Source organism: Nicotiana tabacum, chromosome 22, assembly GCF_000715075.1.
Source record: "Nicotiana tabacum cultivar K326 chromosome 22, ASM71507v2, whole genome shotgun sequence".
Taxonomy (NCBI): domain Eukaryota; kingdom Viridiplantae; phylum Streptophyta; class Magnoliopsida; order Solanales; family Solanaceae; genus Nicotiana; species Nicotiana tabacum.
The window spans coordinates 138229811-138251183 of NC_134101.1; the positions used below are offsets into that span (position 1 = coordinate 138229811).

The window sequence follows — 21373 nt, forward strand, 5'->3', positions numbered from 1 at the left end:
CCCAGTAAGCATAAAGTGCTTACCCGAAGGACAGAGACTATGACAAAGACTGTAACAGCTGCTGATTTTCTGGGGTTTAAAAAAAAGGGAAAACCAATATTCAAGTACTAGTTGCAGTTTCTATGTTGACTTTGAAAGTGGAAATGCCCACAAACCTCTCCACCACTAAAGAAAAATGCAAAAGTCAATGCTTATTTTTTGTTTACTTCAACATGGTGTGAAAACTAACAAAAACGTTTATTGAACATTTGTATCTGACTGTCTGGTTTGGTTTTGACTCTATAGACAAAAGGCAGAAATAGTTGAGTACACACAAAACACTATTATACTTTTATTTAAAAAGAACATTTGTATTCAGTGTGTATTATTTGTCTAATAAGTTGACCTGCAGATGCCATGACAAATATGAGTTGTAATAACTGGATTATTGACCTTTCATAGCTCATTCAACAGCCTAAAATTGGAAAAATCTGCGATTGATAATATAACAGGTCTTCTAAAGGAAACCCATGTGCCAGTGGGTCAAAAATGATGGCTTTGTTTTATTTAATGTTATATTAAAATGTGCACCTACTCGTTCTTCCTTCTCTTGGTTTCTCTGAACCATAGGAAACTGTTAATATACTACACAATTTATTGGCTCATTGATAAGGATGTTGACTAACTTCATTCGTAATATAAAGAAAGAAAATGGTACTAGTCTTTAACTAATTAATAGTATATGACTTAGTGAAATAGCATGATAACCCGAATAATTAATTATAGTGTTGTAATAATGAATCCTTGCAAGAAATGTAATATATATTCAGTGGTGCATTCAATATTTAGATTCTTAGGGTTTTGAGCTTTTGTTATTTTTTTATTTTTTAAATACAGAAAAGTTTGGACTCTGATGACATATTTAATTTTATCTTTGCTTATTTCTTTAACACACATACATAGGGGTGTTCGTCGGTCGGTATGATACGGTATTTAGACATTTCAGTTTAATATTTTCGGTATTTAATTTCTTAAAATGTTATACCAATACCATACCTAATTAAATTCGGTATGGTTCGGGTTTTTTTCTTTCGGTTTATTCAGTTTGGTAAATTCGCTTTGTTCAACTCGAATATTAACAGTGCATAAAGTCATAGACTGTAATATTCTTAAGTAAGGTACCCACCACTACGAAAATAAAAATGTTATAATATAGTAAAAACTATGAAAACTAAAAATGTTAAATTTAGATGGGAGAAAGGTTGAAACATAAGTAGGCAACGAAAGAAAATGGGGGAAAGTCAAGTATAATTGGAGAAATAGGGGATTAATGTTAAAGGAAATTATAAAAAATGACGAAAAATAAAATTTAGAACTTTAATATTCATTTTGTAATCAATAATATGTGTATCGTGTAACTTATTATATATTTCGGTACGATATCGATGTTTCAGTATTTCATTTTTAAATACCAAATACCAATTTTTTTAAGTACTTAAACCAAATACCAAATATAATTTTTTTTGATTTCTGTACGGTAATTCGGTGTTTACCAAATTATGCACAACCCTACACATACATGTATGAAATGCCAAAACTAGGGGTGTATATGGACCGGGTTGGTTCGGCTTTTATCAAAACCAAACCAACTATATCGGTTTGGATTGGTTCGGTTTTGTCGGATTTTTCAGGTTTTTTGTTACTTACATATTATTCCATTCTTACTTTGTCAAATATTTGATAAGTAAATATCTATTTAGTAAAAATATAAAAAAAAATTGACAAACATATTATCGATTAAAATATTCTTATGGGAAAATTCTATTAGTAACGCATAATAGTTATTTTTTTAGTCGTGTGACAATAATTTTTCGTTGATATACACTTTCAGGTTAACCAAATTTAGTAATTAAACATAAAATTCAATATGATACCTAAATATAATAACCACTTCACATTCGAAAAAGATATAAAAATTTAATAGATCTTAATATATGATATGAATATGGAAGAACAAATAGATAGACGCATTTCAATAATATCTGATAAGAGAGTAATCATACAACCCATTATTTAAGGTCAATAAATATGGAGCACTTCATATTCTATTAAAATTTATATCCTGCAAGAGAATCCCAAATATTTCTAGACATTTTTTAAAGAAAATTTTACATAAAGTCTTAAAATATATATATAAATTAGTTTGGGTGTTTTTACTCAATACCAAACCAAACCAAATCAGATTTTTTAATCGATTTGATTTGACTTTTCGGCTTGGTTCGATTTTTCGATTCGGTTAACTATGAATTTTGCCGAAACACTGGATACATAGGCATGTGTCTAAATCAGTGTCACAGTGAAATAGTAACAAAAACTTTAAACATCACGATGAGAGTTTTTTCAAGAAAAAATCATTTCTCTCAATCTCATTATCGGTTTAATCAAATAAAAAAAGGTCAATCGTTATTGATTGTTATCCAACTTACATTTGGCTAAAACCACTAAATTTATAAAATAATTATATTGGTTGGTTTTTGGTGCTCAGACAAGCAAATCTGCTGCCATTTTGATCGTCGCAGTTGAGAATGATTTTGTGCCCCTAATTAAAGCATATCTTTTTCGTAAACCTGGTTTGATTTGATGTGATGCATCCTCCATACGACATTAGTGTCCGAAAAAAAAATTACTCAAACTAATTTTTTATACCAGACAAATAAATACATAAATGTGTCTTTGTATATAAATTATTTTCATATAATCATAATTAAGTGATACTATATTTCTTTACTTTAATTTGTGACCTTATAGTTAAATTGTTTAATTGGTGTAAAATACTAAAGGATATTTCCCTGATGATTAGCACTTCAGATTACAATTTCCCAGATGATATTTGAAATGAGTCAAAATTTAATAGAGAAATTAGTTCATGAACTACTGTAACTGAGTAGAAACATGATCAAATACTAGCTAACAATAAACACACAACACATATATTATAATATAAAAGTCCAAAAAAATAAATAAAAAATCAATTGCATGCTCTTTATAAATTTAAGACATGGCAATATAATAAATTTGAAGAAGATTAGAGGTAATTTGAAGTTTTAACTCCATTGATGTTTGCTTAAGCTTGAGTTAGAAATTCGGGTTATCAAAGTTAGAATTTGTTTCGAGTGGGTGTTGTTGAAATATATTGGGTACATCTCAATGAGTTTGACTCTCAGATTGAGACGATTTTTGCGGAGATCTATGGTGGTTTGAATTGAAATTTGAGCCAAATTTGAAGTTGAAGATCAATATGGAAGAAGATGGTATGTGATCCCATATGTATTTTGTATCAATGTTTATCCACTGTATATTCATGTATACTTGTGTGGGAGATACATATGAGATATATGTAAGATACATTTGGCATAGAGAAAATTATAAACCCAATTTCAACTACAAATTTTGATTCTAAATCGGTCCAAATCACCTTAAATTTTGTATATTGCTGCATCTATGTCTTTTCAACGAATTCCTATCATACAAAAAATATCCTTTTTGCCTATGTTTTTTGAGTATTATATATCAGCGATAATGAATTTTGATTCCAAACCAGTCCAAATTACCTTTATTTTTTCTCAAAATTCTGTATATCTTCTCATCCATGTGTTTTCTAACCATATCTATTGAAAAAAATCCTCTTTTGCCTAGGTTTTTAAATGTTGAATATCTTTGATAGCTTTTTTGACTATTTTGTATAGCATGACTTAATGGAAAATTATTTATAAGTAATATCGATTTGTTGCTATTTCGTTAATTTTCTCTTACTAGTTTTCAGTTGTTGGCCCCAAACCCCGTAGATAATTGATTTTAGGGTGAAAATAGTACGAGTTAACCAGTTTTTGGATTGGTAAGTAAAAAAATAGTCTGCGTTTGCAAAGTCATTGAAAAATAGTCACTATTTTGCTGCAACACGGAAAGTTCCAGCATAATATACTGGAGATTGGTGCACCTGTGTATGAACTTCCAGCATATTATGCTAGAACTCCAACACACAAAAAGTTTCAGCATAATATACTGGAGATTGGAGCACATGTTTATGGACTTCCAGCATATTATGCTGGACCAGTATATTAGGCTGGAAGTCCAGTATATTATACTGGAACTCCAGTATATTATACTGGAACTCCAGTATATTATGTTGGAATATTTTTCGGATTTTGAACAGTATTTTCGTTCAGATTTATCTTTACATGAAAAGTGTTAGAAAACTTACAGAAGATTAAAAGAGAAGTATAGCTTTGAGGCTTGAAATATCACTATCTTTCAAAAGATATTGCCCGTATATTCTTTAGGGTATTACAAGCAATTCTCCGTCAGGATACAACAAAGCCAGAATTACACTTGCAAAAAAATTGAATATCGCTGCTCTTGGAGTCTCCTTGTATTTATAGAATTCAAGAGAAGACTTTTCAGAAAAGTCACACTCCTATACGAACAGTTATATCTGTTTTATTTAAATTCAAATTTAAATTCGAATTTAAATAATCGGAAACTGCTCCAAAAAATAAATATAAAAATAAAACCTTTATTTAAAGATCCGACCCGACCCGCGTCCAAGTCCAAGTCCAAGTCATTTAGATATATAATAATATATATTACACATACTTTTAGAAGTATGTCAAATACTCATTCTATATGACTTAGTGTGCTTAGCCTTTTAAGGCCTCAAAAGTGACTTAAAGTCACCGATGTGGGAAACCCCCACATATACAAACTAACTATGTCTAACAATCCCCCACTAGTTTGTATATGTATCATGATATCGTGTATAATGGAAGTATCTTGTGTAGATTTGAACTTTTCACTAGTGCAAATACCTTAAAGTTGGACGAAGTTATTGGTATCCTAAGATTTCTGTCACGACCCAAACCGAAGAGCCGCGACGGGCACCGGGTGCCTTACTCAACCGAGTACCAACATAACATATCTTTCTTATTATACTATCTTGAGTAAATGAGCCAGAAACCCGTCATAAGACAACAAGAATAAAACATAAGGGAATACTCAACATATGACGACCCAACATGATATACAAAGTTATACATGTGACATACGGGCCTATAAGGCCGACATGACCATTTGTAAACTCAACACATAGGCCAACACGACCATACAAGTATCCATAAACCTGACATCTGTCTACAAGCCTCTAAGAGTACATAAAATCATAAAGGTCGGGATAGGGCCCCGCCATACCAATCAATACATATCCAAAGCATACTGACCAAATAGGCAACTCCGGAGTAAGTGGAGTGCACCAACACCTCCGCTGAGCTGATAGCCTACTCGGAGGAATGTCAACCTATCAATTGGACCTGCGGGCATGAAACGCAGCGTCCCCAGGCAAAAAGGACGTCAGTACAAATAAAGTACTAAGTATGTAAGGCAAGAAAGCATAAATAAAAACAGTAATATAAAAAGAGATAGGGGAGATACAACATGTAACATCTGCGTGCCTCTGGGGGCTACTGACATGAAATGCATAATACATATATATATACATAAACTTTTAAAAACATATGCCTCTGTAGGCATTATCATCATCATCATATCGTACCCGGCCTCAAAGAGGACTCGGTAAAAATGTACCCGGCCATCATAAGGCTCGGTAGAATCGTACCCGGCCATGTGGAGCTCATTAACCCAACTGATCAGTGGTTGCACAATAGGTGCCATACCCGGTCGACTATAGCGCGGCTCGGTAGATTAAAGTAGATACATATATAATGCATGTTGGACTCATAGAATTACGTTCTAAACTTTTCGGAGTGATGTAAGGTCATTGCACCTTCGATTAATATTATGGACATCCCTACCATCAATATGAGACTTAGTAGGATTTAAGGATCATACACACTTGCTTAGAATAACTTTATAAGGAAAGAACAACATGGAAAACCTTAGTTTCTAGGAGTAGATCCGTTATGAATTAGCATACCATTTATGTTCGTTTCACTTTAGATCATGCCAATAGAAAGAAGTAAGTGCCTTAACATACCTTAACCATGGTGAGTCCTTAATACCTCCTAATCTACTCTTCAAACAACTCAACTCAATCTACCATTGCATAAGAAGATTCAAAATCAGTGTTGAATAAAGGCTAAGTCTGCAACTTAAACTTGTAGTTCGTTTATATAAATTCGGGCAGCATCTCCCCTAAAACAAAGCCTCATCCAATACCACATACCAACAATAATTACTAGAGAAATCCAGCAATACATATTTATCAATAACAAGACACCATAAAACAACAACAAGTCATAACTATTTTACGACGAGCAACAAGCTCCAATTGGAATTCGTATACCCGATATCATCCCTTATAGACTTTTTACTTTAACTTAATAGTATCATTAACATGATAATGAAGTCATTTATCAATAATTCCAGTCTTATACCATATATCCATAACAAAGAAAATGATCCACAACTCCAATTATTCTTAATTAGTAACTTTATACACTAGTTCATGTCTAGTTCATCCATTTAACTTAACCAATGCCAAGATAACCTTAAGCGCCTGTAGGAACACAATATAATTACCTTCTACAGTGTATGCAAGTTGAAATCCATGTTATATTTAGACTACAACATCCCAACACACCCCAATCAATTCATACCAAAAACGACGACTATAGTAGTGTCCAACGCCCCGAAAATATTACAAAGAATGACTAATCCATCATTTCGCCATTAGGTGGTATTTCTCCACACAATTTATCTTCCAAAAAGTCCATTAAATAGCAGCAAAATATACTACCCAAAAGCTACACGAAACAGCCCACAAAACAGTCCATTACAAATCAAATAACTCGAACCCACGGCTTCCGATCACCGTCCCGTGAATTCTAACTATTATGAAATAAATTAATCAATATTCCTTGATGTTTAAGAGCTTGGAACCAGAAATTAGGCATTTTTATTAACTTCAAAATACCTTCCAAAACTCAAACTACAAAGAAAAAGAGAGGCAATATAGCAATACTTACGTTGTGGGGATCGTTCTAGTGTTATTACTTCTAGATTTCATGCCCGGGATGATGGTATTGTTTGAAACCCTTGTAGAGAGATTAAAGGTGATGTTAGGGGTCTTATTTGGTCGTGCTCTCTGGAAATATGCAGAAACAGACAAGATAAAGGAGATAATCTCCATTTTGTTGAAAAGTCAAAAGATGCTACTTGGTACCCTATAATTGGCTCGTCTTCCAACGCTTATAACTTTTTATCCGGGTGTCGTGTGAGCAAACAGTTAAGAGTGTTGGAAACTAAATTTCAAGACCTTCAATTTGGTATATAATATGTCCCAAAAAGACCTCATATAGCACACGAAATTTATTACTCAAAAAACTTCATTACAAGACAAATCCTTAGTCGGTTTTTCCGCAACTTAAATCCGATTTTTCTCAAACTTTATACTTCATATACAAACATCATATATAGTCATATCATGACTTTAAACTCATTTAAATCATGATTAAAAAGTCTCATATTCATCTTAACTTGCTTAACACTTCGGCAAACCTTTCTTGTCCTTATAGAAGGATTTCATCCTTTTCGAGTTTATGTTAGATAATCTTATAATGATAGTAACGTATAAAGTACGGGGTGGAACAACATATACCCTTATAAACATTTATATTTGAATATAACTCTTAAAGTCTTGCAAAAAAAATATGGGACATAACACCATTAAATCACTTTATATACTTTCCAAGAGGATCTCATTTCTGAGCTTACATCAACGGACTTACGACGTACTTTCACGTACAAAAACATGGGTTGTAAAATTATTCTCCCCTTTGAAGCATTCTTCCTCGAATGTTGACTGATGCGCTTCTCATTCTCATACCATTTGGCTCTTTATGAATACTTTAATATTGTCCTTTGTCATCTAGGTAATTGTTCTGTGAATAAATTTAAAAACCAGAGCATTCCCCCCTTTAGGCCTATTCTCACCTCGCGAATTATGGCCGGAGTTCTTCCAATCTCGTAACTTCGACGACCTTCTATGATGTATCCTATATGACTATGTCCTTTTATGCACGACTTTTCTCTCTTTCTTTCCTCCAGGTTTTTGCCAATCTCTTGGCTTCAGTTTGTGAATACATATATAGAACTATGACATAATGTCCCTCTAGGCATATATAGGTATACTTAAGCTCTTCGCTTGGTACTTTGATGAATGTACGACTATTGCTATATTTTGTTTTATAGCCTTGGTATTATTACCGAGGTGTGCTACATAACTCTAGGTTACTTTCTCATTGCTTGTCCCATAACGTGCTGGCGCAACCCTGCCACATTAGGAACATATAATCGACCTTAATATTTGAGGACTCCATCTCACCCTGCCACATTAGGAACATATAATTGACCTCGATATCCGATGACTCCATCTCCTGTAATTTGAAAGTCTTCTCCTTTTGAGGGGTTGTATCTCTATAATGATCTAGCACATGATATTCATACTGGCATTCCTTCACTTCAGTTACTAAAGAGGAGGTTTTCATGTCCTAAATAGTAACTCTGGTACCACCTGCATCTAGTAATCGAATTCCAAGATTAGCTAGCAGATGAATCTCACAAGCTATCTCACTCTTCTATGCCTGTAAATATGATAGGCTACACATAGATCTAAGATTGAGGGTGTTGACTACTACATTTACCTTCCTTGGATGATATAAAATATAAACATCATAGTCTTTCACCAACTCCAACTATCGCCTCAGATGTAATACATTGTCACTAAGGCTCACGTCTTATCGGAGAACATCTGAAGTGATTTTCTTGATGCACCTAGGGACGATACTATACTTTAATGACTGCATTTTCATAACATCCTAACGTATTCATCTTAGGGGGGCATTCTAATACCGTACCATCTATGAAATCCTTTTTCTTTAAATCATTACTCAATCGAAGGCCCAAACATCATTCTCTTAACTAACACAATTACACTCTTATTCTAATACCAGGGCAGTATTCCATCTCTTCTAATTGCTCATGTTCTTAGACTCCTCTGAGTTCATTCAGAGTGTACCGAGCTTTCTATAGCTCATGGAAAGCATCAGCTCTCTTGTTTTGACAGGTTTAATCATGAGACCTTGACTATTATTGTCACCTTCTCACTCACATTTACCATACTTACCTTTAAATCTCGCACCGTATCTTCTATCGATTTCATAACCTCCCTTCTACATTGGTGGAATTCACATCCATACCTTAAATCTCTACTATAATACTTGCAACCCTGGTGCATACATAATCTGGTGGGAGCTTCGTATTAACGTCTTATGAGGCTGGTACTCTTCTAATTGCTTTATTATAGAGCTTTATAGAATATAATTGTTGTATTATCTCTTTTATATCTCTGCTATTAAAAGTGTTCCTACTATGGTTTGAGTCACGATTTCTATAATCATCTAGGTCTAACAATCGGACTCATGATGTAACTTTCGAGCTTCCTCTTCCTTCTCAGCCTTTAATTAAGCTTAGGCTATCCTCCAATCTCCAGCTTAGGGTATTAGCTATTACATTAGCCTTTCATGGACTCTATGTAGCATCAATGATATAATCTTCTAACAATTCAAGCCTTTATAGGTGACGTGGACTTAATTCTTTCTTTTAACTTATACCAGAGTCTCCTATAGCTGTATGAATGTCAACATATATGCTGCATGGATATAACTCTGAAGTCTTAAGTGCATTCACAATGTAATTAACACTGGATTATTGATTGAATAATTTCTTTCGTGCCTTCTCAGCATTTTTTTTAAATGTAAGCAATCACTTTTCCTGGTTGTTATGCCACTTGTTGCATGAATACTTGGCTTATCTTATTGCCCACCAATACTTGAATTTCCTATAACTCATATGATCTCAAATATCACTTTTGACTTCCCGTTCATTAGTAACGATAGGTGCCACTTTCTTATGGAGTGTATACCATATTGTAGTGAGACTGTTGTTACAAGACCTTTTCTTCTTTATATCGTTATGCTTAAGTTGAAGCCTTCTTCCTTATTTTCTCAGCTAGTCTTTCTTTGTAGTACTTAAGGAGACCTTCTGGATCTTGTAAAGTTATGATCTCGGTATACTGTATACCCGAAGGAATTTTCGATGTTCTTACTCGCCTACAAACATCCTTAGTTACATACCTCGTGCCCTTGGGCTTGTAGGGTTACTTGTAAACTCAGATTTTTGATTGTTTCCTTAGTGGCACTCTCCATTATTTCCATAACACTTATACGATACCTTTAGTAACCCAACTCCTAGCTGAATATTTCTCAAGGTTACGACATTATATCTGCGAGACTAAATTTACTAGATTAGGATTCACTACGTTTATCATGCATGATCTGCTGATTTGCTTATAAACTCTTGTATAGCCATAACTTGGCTCTTCTTGAATCAACTACAAACTACTCGTTGGTCCATTCCCATATCTATATTCCGCGTAATCTCTCTTTAGTTATTTACTTTGTCTTAAGTTACCTCTTGTATTGGCTCATTATGTATCAAGTGTTCATTTGCACTTATTTATCAATATCATCGGGAGCGCAACCCTTACCGCTTCTCTCTAGTGTCATGCCTGCATAATGTTCTAGAGTCATATCATATCTATAGGATCTGAATAGATACTATCTCATTCCTTTCACCCTTTTACCGCATTTCTCCTTTACTATTCCATAGTTACCTCTTCATCTTGCCATTTTTTTCATATTTTCACTAACATCTTACTCGCCTTGCTAACCTCTCTATACTGGGGATAATTAAATTTATTAAGCACAAGGGTGATACTTAGCGTAACTAGCACACTTACTCCCTTAAGCTTAACTCTGCTCCACGTGCTTGCTTTAGGAAATCATCTTCCTGAATGAACCTTGAAGGTTATTATTTTTTTTGTCCATTCTATTATTGCCGGAATGTTATCTCTGAAATTCTCATGATATCAATCATTATAAAATCCTTCAGTCCCTAATTTATATTTAGTTTATCTTGTTCACCAGCCCATACTGATTTTTATTACTCTGGGGTCTAACCTTTCCTCCTGGTAATCACGTTGAAGTCACCAACTCATTTCTCGAAATAAGGATATGACTTTATGTCTTATACTCTTTTATTGCCTCAAGTCCTGCCACCTCTTGTATTTTTCCTTCACTTGACTATAGACTCTGTCATCGTGTCATATTTTGATTTAATGTTATCACCCATATATTACATCTTACTCAGGATGCTTCATTTACTCTCTTCTTATTCTCCGGATAATATCTTTATCTATCACTTTATTCTGAAAACTCTAACAAAATGTTCTTTCCCTTTTAGCTCCCCTTGCTTCATCTCACTAGCTCTTCGGAATGCCTAACATTCTCCCTTTTTTTTACTCGGGGTTGGAGTCATACTAAGGTAAATATTTATCCCTTCTAGGATCCCACTGCCTATCTTCTGAAATTTCTGAATATTTCAGTATTCATATCTGATTGTACTATTCTAAAGCTCACCATCTAGGTGTCTCACAAGGAGATCTATTACCACATTTGCACTATCCTTCGGATACATTAGTTAATGATAACAATCCATCCATAATTTTTGGTTACTCTAACCCGAATTGGATCTTGATATCACCTTCTTCTTTTAAACTATATTTGTTAGCTCCCATAGGGCACACCTGAGATGTGTGTGGTCAATTGTATATATCACCGTTAACATTGAAGGTAACACCAATACTTACATTTCTCTGCCTGAATTGTAAATACTGATAATCTTCATTAACTAGGTACCTCGTACCCTTCGTCATCTTGCTTGTTTTACTTGCTGAAACTTGTGTCTACTTTCCGATTCACTTATTCCTTTTTACCATACGAGTGGATAGATATTCTTGCCTTATGGCTCCTTATCAAGAAGCTTACACATCTTAGAACACACATGATCTGCTGAAGACCCCACATTTGCTCATCAAAAGCATGGTGCAAAATCGAGTTCCTCTGACTCAACTCTTCCACAACCACAGTCAATGTCATACCAACTGTTTATTTAGATGAGGTATCGTTGTATTACGAATATAATAAAATTTAGAAGTTTGAATTCTTACAATTGAGCTCTACAACACGATCTAGAGCAAGAAAAAAGAGTGACAGTCCTAAATGCCCTGTAGCTTCATGCTTATAAGTGTGGTGCACAACACACCCATAAACAATATTCTACTAGACACGGCTTGTAGACTCCGTAGGACAGAACTGCTCTGATACCACTTCTGTCATGACCCAAACCGAAGGGCCGCGACGGGCACCCGGTGCCTTACTCAACCGAGACCAACATAACATATCTTTCTTATTATACTATCTTGAGTAAATGAGCCAGAAACCCGTCATGACATAACAAGAATAAAACATAAGGGAATACTCAACATATGACGACCCAACATGATATACAAACTTATACATGTGACATACGGGCCTATAAGGCCGACATGACCATTTGTAAACTCAACACATAGGCCAACAAGGCCATACAAGTATCCATAAACCTGACATCTGTCTACAAGTCTCTGAGAGTACATAAAATCATAAAGGTCGGGATAGGGCCCCGCCATACCAATCAATACATATCCAAAGCATACTGACCAAATAGGCAACTCCGGAGCAAGTGGAGTGCACCAACACCTCCGCTGAGCTGATAGCCTACTCGGAGGTGCCAACCTATCAATTGGGACTTGCGGGTATGAAATGCAGTGTCCCCAAGCAAAAGGGATGTCAGTACAAATAAAGTACCGAGTATGTAAGGTAGGAAAGCATAAACAAAAACAGTAATATAAAGAGAGATAGATGAGATACAACCTATAACATCTGCGTGCCTCTGGGGCTACTAACATGAAATGCATAATACATATATATACATAAACTTTTAAAAACATACGACTCTGTAGGCATCATCACATCGTACCCAGCCTTAAAGAGGACTCGGTAAAAACGTACCCGGCCATCATAAGGCTCGGTAGAATCGTACCTGTCCATGTGGAGCTCGTTAACCCAACTGATCAGTGGTTGCACAATAGGTGCCGTACCCGGCCAACTATAGCGCGGCTCGGTAGATTAAAGTAGATACATATATAATGCATGTTGGACTCATAGAATCACGTTCTAAACCTTTCGGAGTGACGTAAGGTCATTGCATCTTCGATTAACATTATGGACATCCCTACCATCAATATGAACCTTAGTAGGATTTAAGGATCATACACACTTGCTTAGAATAACTTTATAAGGAAATAACAACATGGACAACCTTAGTTTTTAGGAGTAGATCCGTTATGAATTAGCATACCGTTTATGTTCGTTTTACTTTAGATCATGCCAATAGAAAGAAGTAAATGCCTTAACATACCTTAACCATGGTGAGTCCTTAATACCTCCCAAGCTACTCTTCAAACAACTCAACTCAATCTACCATTGCATAAGGAGATTCAAAATTTGTATTGAATAAAGGCTAAGTCTGCAACTTAAACTTGTTGTTCGTTTATATAAATTCGGGCATCATCTCCCCTAAAACAAGAGCCTCCTCCAATACCATATACCAACAACAATTACCAGAGAAATCCATCAATACATAATTATCAATAACAAGACACCATAAAACAACAACAAGTCATAACTATTTTACGACGAGCGACATGCTCCAATTGGAATTCGTATACCCCATATCATCCCTTATAGACTTTTTGCTTTAACTTAATAGTATCATTAACATGATAATGAAGTCATTCATCAATAATTCCAGCCTTATACCATATATCCATAACAAAGAAAATGATCCACAACTCCAATTATTCTTAATTAGCAACTTTATACACTAGTTCATGTCTAGTTCATCTATTTAACATAACCAATGCCAAGGTAACCTTAAGCGCCTGTAGGAACACAATATAATTACCTGCTAAAGTGGATGCAAGTCGAAATCCATGTTATATTTAGATTACAACAGCCCAACACACCCTAATCAATTCATACCAAAAACGACGACTATAGTAGTGTCCAACGCCCCGAAAATATTACAAAGAATGACTAATCCATCATTTCGCCATTAGGTGGTATTTCTCCACACAATTTATCTTCCAAAAAGTCCATTAAATAGCAGCAAAATATACTACCCAAAAGCTACACGAAACAGCCCACAAAACAGTCCATTACAAATCAAATAACTCGAACCCACGGCTTCCGATCACTGTCCCGTGAGTTCTAATTATTATGAAATAAATTAATCAATCTTACTTGATGTTTAAGAGCATGAAACCAGAAATTAGGCATTTTTATTAACTTCAAAATACCTTCCAAAACTCAAACTACAAAGAAAAAGAGAGGCAATATAGCAATACTTACGTTGTGGGGATCGTTCTAGTGTTATTGCTTCTTGATTTCGTGTCCGGGATGATGGTATTATTTGAAACTCTTGTAGAGAGCTTAAGGGTAATGCTAGGGGTCTTATTTGGTCGTGTCTCTGGAAATATGCAGAAACAGACGAGATAAAGGAGATAATCTCCATTTTGTTGAAAAGTCAAAAGGTGCTACTTGGCACCTTATAATTGGCTCGTCTTCCAACGCTTATAACTTTTTATCTGGGTGTCGTATGAGCAAACAGTTAAGAGAGTTGGAAACTACATTCAAAGACCTTCAATTTGGTATATAATTTGTCCCCAAAAGACCTCATATAGTACACGAAATTTATTACTCAAAAAGCTTCATTACAAGGTAAATCCTTAGTCGGTTTTTCCGCAACTTAAATCCGATTTTTATCAAACTTTATACTTCATATACAAACATCATATATATCATATCATGGCATTAAACTCATTTAAATCATGACTAAAAAGTCTCATAGTCATCTTAACTTGCTTAACACTTCGGCAAACCTTTCTTGTCTTTGTAGAAGGATTTCATCCTTTTTGAGTTTACATTAGATAATCATATAATGATAGTAACGTCTGAAGTACGGGGGTGTAACAACTTGTACCCTTATAAATATTTATCCTTGAATATTAACTCTTAAAGTCTTGTAAAAAATATATGGGACGTAACACCATTAAATCACTTTATATACTTTCCAAGAGGATCTCATTTCTGAGCTTACATCAACGGACTTACGACGTACTTTCATGTACAAAAATATGGGTTGTAACAATTTGAACCATAACTCCTTTTGTCAAATCGAAAGTATCACACACACAATATTATTAAGTAGCGAAACAATCCAATGTAGAGCTTTAGAACTTTTATGGCTATGTGCTACTCCTGATTTCATGAATATTTATAAGACCAGCCTTTTAAGTCTTATTCGAAGCGGCACCACTTCATATTCATATAGGTGAAATTTAAACTTTATATCTCTGTTACTCAGACATTTGCTAATTCCATTAAGAATTAATTCAACCTCTTCAAAGTAATAGTTTGCACTTTCAAGTTTGTCATTGTAATAGCTCTGTAGCTTCTCATATAACAGTAAGCAGTACATTAGAATTAAGGCTCCTAAGAGAAGATCAGTGCTTAAACAACACAAATAACTTGTTATTACCCTTTGAACTTATATTATTAGAGTGTATACTAACTCAAACTTGGGTTCCCATCACTTGTGTTTTAATTTAAGAGTTTCAGCCCTATTCCTTCACTAGTATGTTGTACAGCTTCTTTTGGCAATGCCTTAGTAAGTGGATCAGCCAAATTTTACATTGTATTATGAGCTACGCACATTGTAGTCTCACTATCACAGAATATAGAAATGGCTGACATATAATTAAATATCTATATAATAATATATATTACACATACTTTTAGAAGTATGTCAAATACTCATTCTATATGACTTAGTGGGCTTAGCCTTTTAAGGCCTCAAAAGAGACTTAAGCCTCATTTATTTTTTTTAAGATTAAGACGTCTAAATCTGAATACACATCTGAATATCAAGATATGTACTAAGATCAAGATATTCGAATTTGAATACACATCTGAATATATTAAGATGTGTATTAAGACCTGAATACTAAAAATTAAGACTGTTTGATTTTTAACATCTGAATGCATAAAATTTATCTTTATTTGAAAAATAATAAACATAAAATTCAAATGAATAGTAACTAATCTAATATTGTATCAATAAAATATATAATTTTTTTAAAAATATGATAGTTGTTGGTGGTGATGGCTAACGGGTGAATGTCGACTAGAGGCGGTGGTTGGTGGTAGTTTTGGTTGATGTGGTTCATGCTAGTAGCTACTAACGATTGATAGTGGTGACGATTACGATTGAGGATGGCGGTGGTGGGTGGTGATAGTTAATAATGGCGGGTGGTGGTTTGTAATTGAGGAAGGTAGTGGTAGGTTATAATGATCGGCGGTGCTAGCTATGGTTGTTAATGGTGTTGGAGTGGTTGGTTGTGGTGGTTGAGGTGGATAAGTTTTGACTATAGGTGAGAATGATGGTGGTCGGAGTGGTGGGGATGGTGGATGGTGATGGTCGATAATGGTGGCGACTATGATTGAGGATGATGGTGGTGGTGGTGGTTGACTATGGTGGTGGTGGTGGTGGTCGAGTATGGTGGTGGTGGTAGCAAGGTGGTAGTTGATAATGGTAGGGGGTGGCGACAGTTAATAATGAATATGTGATAACATCTTAATGAAATTAAGTCTCTATTATAGATTTTAATCATACATACCTATTCTTACCCATTAAGAGGTTGTGAAGTAAAAAAAAATAAACACACTTAATGATTAAGATCTGAATAATTAAGATTCAGACTTTAAAAACAAACGCACTTAATATCTGAGATCTGAATGATTAAGATTCAGACCTCCATTAAGTGCAAACAAATGAGGCCTTAAAGTCACCGATGTGGGAAACCCCCACATATACAAACTAACTATGTCTAATAAAAAGTGACTAAATTTCAATTGCTTTTGAAACCGTGGCTATTTTTCAATTACCACTTGTAAATCTAACTGTGTTTGAGTTTCAGCCGATTTTAGTTCCGTTATTTTAACCAAATCACCAATTTTTGAACAAGAAAATAACCAAGCCTAAAATATCTTCTTCTTTATTTTTTTAGCAAACCACGTCAGAAGTAACGTTTGCCATCTCCCACCCCATTTATTAAACAACAAGCTATGATAGAAGAAGACACTTCTTTAAAAAATTAGATCTATATACGTACATCATTTTAAAAAAATTAAACTTCTGAACAACAGCCAAAGTGATAAGAAAGTCAAAGCATTTAACTGATCAGAAATATGGGGCAAGAAGAAAAAAACTACTACTGTAGTTCACACTGTTAAAATATGTGCCAATGTCTCATCTGAACTTTGAACTTATAGACTAACCAAATGTGGTCAAAGTAAACGTTGGCATTTGAAGTTAAAAATTGTTATTTGCATCATTATTGTATTCCTTTCTTAATTTGTGCTTATCTCGCTTTGATATTTTCTTATTCTTCCAAATCTCACTTTAGCATTTGAGACTGACGTATTGGATGAATTGAATTTGACATTTTGGCAAAGATATAAAAGAAAATCGACAAAATTAGGCTTTTTCTTTAAGGGCACTCAAAAGTGTCTATTTACACTACTTAAAGGAATCATATCTCGCACCACATATCTATCCTTTTCTCTTATTAATTCTCACCCGCTCAAAACCCAATAGCTAGGAGTGACAAGCGTGCGGGTCGGGTCGGATATAATTCGGGTCGAAAACGGGTAAATTATTCGATCCGACCCATATTTAATACGAATAAAAATCGGGTTAACCGGTGGATAATATGGGTAACTTCTTGCATATGATCACTATTGGGAGAATTCTTAGTCTCCCTAACATGAAGCACCGCCTGAGGCTTTACAAATATAAAAGTTAGACCCATTGGTTATCCATTGGTTTACCATTGGTTCTTATCCATATTTGACCCGTTTTTAAAAAGTTCATTATCCAACCCATTTTTAATGGATAATATGGGTGGTTAATTGTGTTTTTTGAACCATTTTGCCACCCCTACCCGTAATGTACGCATGATTTTAAACGAAAAACCCACGACATAGGTTCAAATCCGTCCCGCACCGCACCCGCACCGGTTCATTTGCCATCCCTATTGCCAGTCTGCCATAAGCTACTGGTTCAAGAACACTTTGATACTCACTATACAACATAATAAGAAAAATATAATGCATATGACCCAAAAATAATATAATGCACATGCACTTTTGAATTAATTAGCATGTGTGAAAATGTACAGTAAGTTTTTGGCAAAAGAATTTGAAATATGTCAAAATTCTGCTTTTTGGTGTATGTACTTGGCGCCCCGACAAGCAGATCGGTTTCTGAATCTTTTGCCATTTTTGGGTTGTTTGAAGTTGCGCATGATTTTCTGTCCCTAATAAGGTTTCTCCTTTTCCTAGTACCTAGTCCACTTATACTTGATAGTATGATTTAGTGCAGTTTTTGTTCCCCTTGATAAGACATCACTATCATCCCACTTTCATAAACAATCATCGGGGAGAAGAAAATACGAGGGGCAAATTATGCTAATTTATTATGATTAAATAAATGATATATTGAGATAAGAATATATATATAGATTAACCGTGTATATACTTAAGATATCAAGCTGGGTTATAGCTTAGTTGTGGTGCTTTTATTGCTTACTTGGCGATTAATAAAATGTAATGCACTCATTATTTTGGTGTATGGATTAGATCCTAACAAGTATTTACTTCGTTACGTAATCCATTGTTTTGGTGCATATGGATTGGATACTAATAAGTATTTTCTTCGTAATGGTTGTAGGTAATGCTGACACAGGGATGATGCCAGCTCTATCATGGCACTTTCCAAATTTAGAAACCTTCCAAAGAAAAAAAAAAAAGAACACCAAAGTCAAAGCCTTCAAGTTAGAAATATGGTGAAATATATGCCACCATCTCATGGTTTGAGATTTGAGCATCTAGACTAACCAAATCTGGTCAAAGTAAACGTTGGCATTTAAAGTTAAAAATTGTTATTTTGCATATTAGAATATGCAATGAACAAAAAGAAAGATAAGTTGGAAAAAACAATTGATTGTATCCCTCTCATTCTGCTTTATCTTAATTTAGAATTAGAACATGATTCAAGTAGTTGGGATTTGACATTTCTAAAAGTTGGCTAATTTACTGTTTTTCCAGTAATTTTTGTTTGAATTATTACTGTGTACAAGAATGCATCAGAAATGAATATTAAGTAATCCTGGCTAATGAGTTGATGTGCTGTGTATATTGTTATCAATCTGTATTGCAGTAAATATATTAAGTAATAATCTTTCTGAAAACAGAAACAGAAAGTTAGTAGAAATTAAATTTCGAAAACAGTAAACTTCTTCAAAATAAATTCTGGAAAAACGTTGTAGGAACAAATCGAACCCACTGAATACACAGTGTGTCCTTAAGGAAATTATTCTCCTCAAGTACCCAAGGTTTTGGAATATATCCTCCCAGGATAGAACGATTTAACTCACCAGTGTATCGGTACCTAAAACTCTGGTGATCGGCGAACTACTCAATGGTCGTAAAACACACTGGAATATTTTGTGCAGAAGAAGAAGAAGATTCAGAAAATTTCGTAAGTTAATATTCTGGGATTTGAAGGTCTATTTATAGCCAACTTGGTGATGTTTCTGAAGAGGTTTGCAACCTTTCAGAACAGTCATAGCTGTTGGAACAGGTGTGACACTCTGAAGAGGTTTGCAACCTTTCAGAACAGTCATGACTGTTGGAATTTTTTTTTGAATTTTCTTTAATTAATTTAATTAAATATTTGAAAAGAATTTTGTCTAAAAAGATTAATCAATCAATCTTTTCTTTTTTGAATTTTCTTTAATTAATTTAATTAAATATTTGAAAAGAATTTTGTCCAAAAAGATTAATCAATCAATCTTTTCCAAATCCAAATCCAAATCCAAAGCCGAAGCCGAAGCCGAAGCCGAAGCCGAAGCCGAAGCCGAAGCCGAGCCGAGCGAGCGACGACGATGACGGCGCGAGGCTTGCCTTCTTACTAGCTCTTTAAGAGCTAAAAGATGAGCTTCTCTATATAAACACCAAGACTTTCTTTCTTTCTATCAATGAGGGACAAAGTGCATTAGTGAACTCATTCAAAATTTCACTTCCCTCCATTTCTTTCCCACCATTTTTCATTCACCCTTCTTTTGTTATTAAACAAAATCCAACAATCCCCCACATGAATGGGGAATGACTATAAACTTAAAGGAAAGCACGGACGTGTGTGTGTTTTACAAGCAAGAATTGATTGCCTCTGGATAAGTAGGTTTCCCTTTGAACTTAATCTTTTCCAAATCTGAATCCAAATCCGAAGCCGAAGCCGAAACCGAGCCGAGCGAGCGACGACGACGACGGCGCGAGGCTTGCCTTCTTACTAGCTCTTTAAGAGCTAAAAGATGAGCTTCTCTATATAAACACCAAGACTTTCTTTCTTTCTATCAATGAGGGACAAAGTGCATTAGTGAACTCATTCAAAATTTCACTTCCCTCCATTTCTTTCCCACCATTTTTCATTCACCCTTCTTTTGTTATTAAACAAAATCCAACAATCCCCCACATGAATGGGGAATGACTATAAACTTAAAGGAAAGCACGGACGTGTGTGTGTTTTACAAGCAAGAATTGATTGCCTCTGGATAAGTAGGTTTCCCTTTGAACTTTCCATAGTGAACTTATATCGGATATACTCGGTCAATCGGTAGATTTGATATCTTTGAACCGTAGAGCTTTGTTGTATACCTAGACAACATAAGTCACACAATCAATCATTAACCATTTATGGTTCTCACAGTTGTGTTCGTTTCAGCCATGAACACCGCCTGGTTTCATGAGTGCTTAGAGAATGGGCCTTTACTTTCATTCTCCTTGAAGCGGCTTACACTTCACACTCACATAGGTGATTCCTAAACGTGTAATCCTAAAGACACACTATCTGGTCATATCCTGCCAGACTTAGCAAATCATTAAAAGCTTTAAGCTTTATTGACTCATCAAAAAGCCTTAATGCTTTACCTCGTTTTTGAACATTGTCTTCATCACGAGAATGGGTCAATCTTTTCCAAATCTGAATCCGAATCCGAAGCCGAAGCCGAAGCCGAAGCCGAAGCCGAAGCCGAGCCGAGCGAGCGACGACGACGACACGAGGCTTGCCTTCTTACTAGCTCTTTAAGAGCTAAAAGATGAGCTTCTCTATATAAACACCAAGACTTTCTTTCTTTCTACCAATGAGGGACAAAGTGCACTAGTGAACTCATTCAAAATTTCACTTCCCTCCATTTCTTCCC

The 21373-nt window shown here is 34.8% G+C and overlaps 1 long non-coding RNA gene across 1 annotated transcript; it reads right to left on the reverse strand.

Moving 5' to 3' along the window:
- Positions 1-4976: 4976 nt before the first annotated feature.
- LOC142176649 (uncharacterized) lies at positions 4977-7141 on the reverse strand. The gene is made up of 3 exons (XR_012705351.1): positions 7017-7141; positions 6026-6084; positions 4977-5342 (listed from the first exon to the last, which is right to left on the reverse strand). It is a non-coding gene; the product is annotated as an uncharacterized LOC142176649 (long non-coding RNA).
- Positions 7142-21373: the final 14232 nt, after the last annotated feature.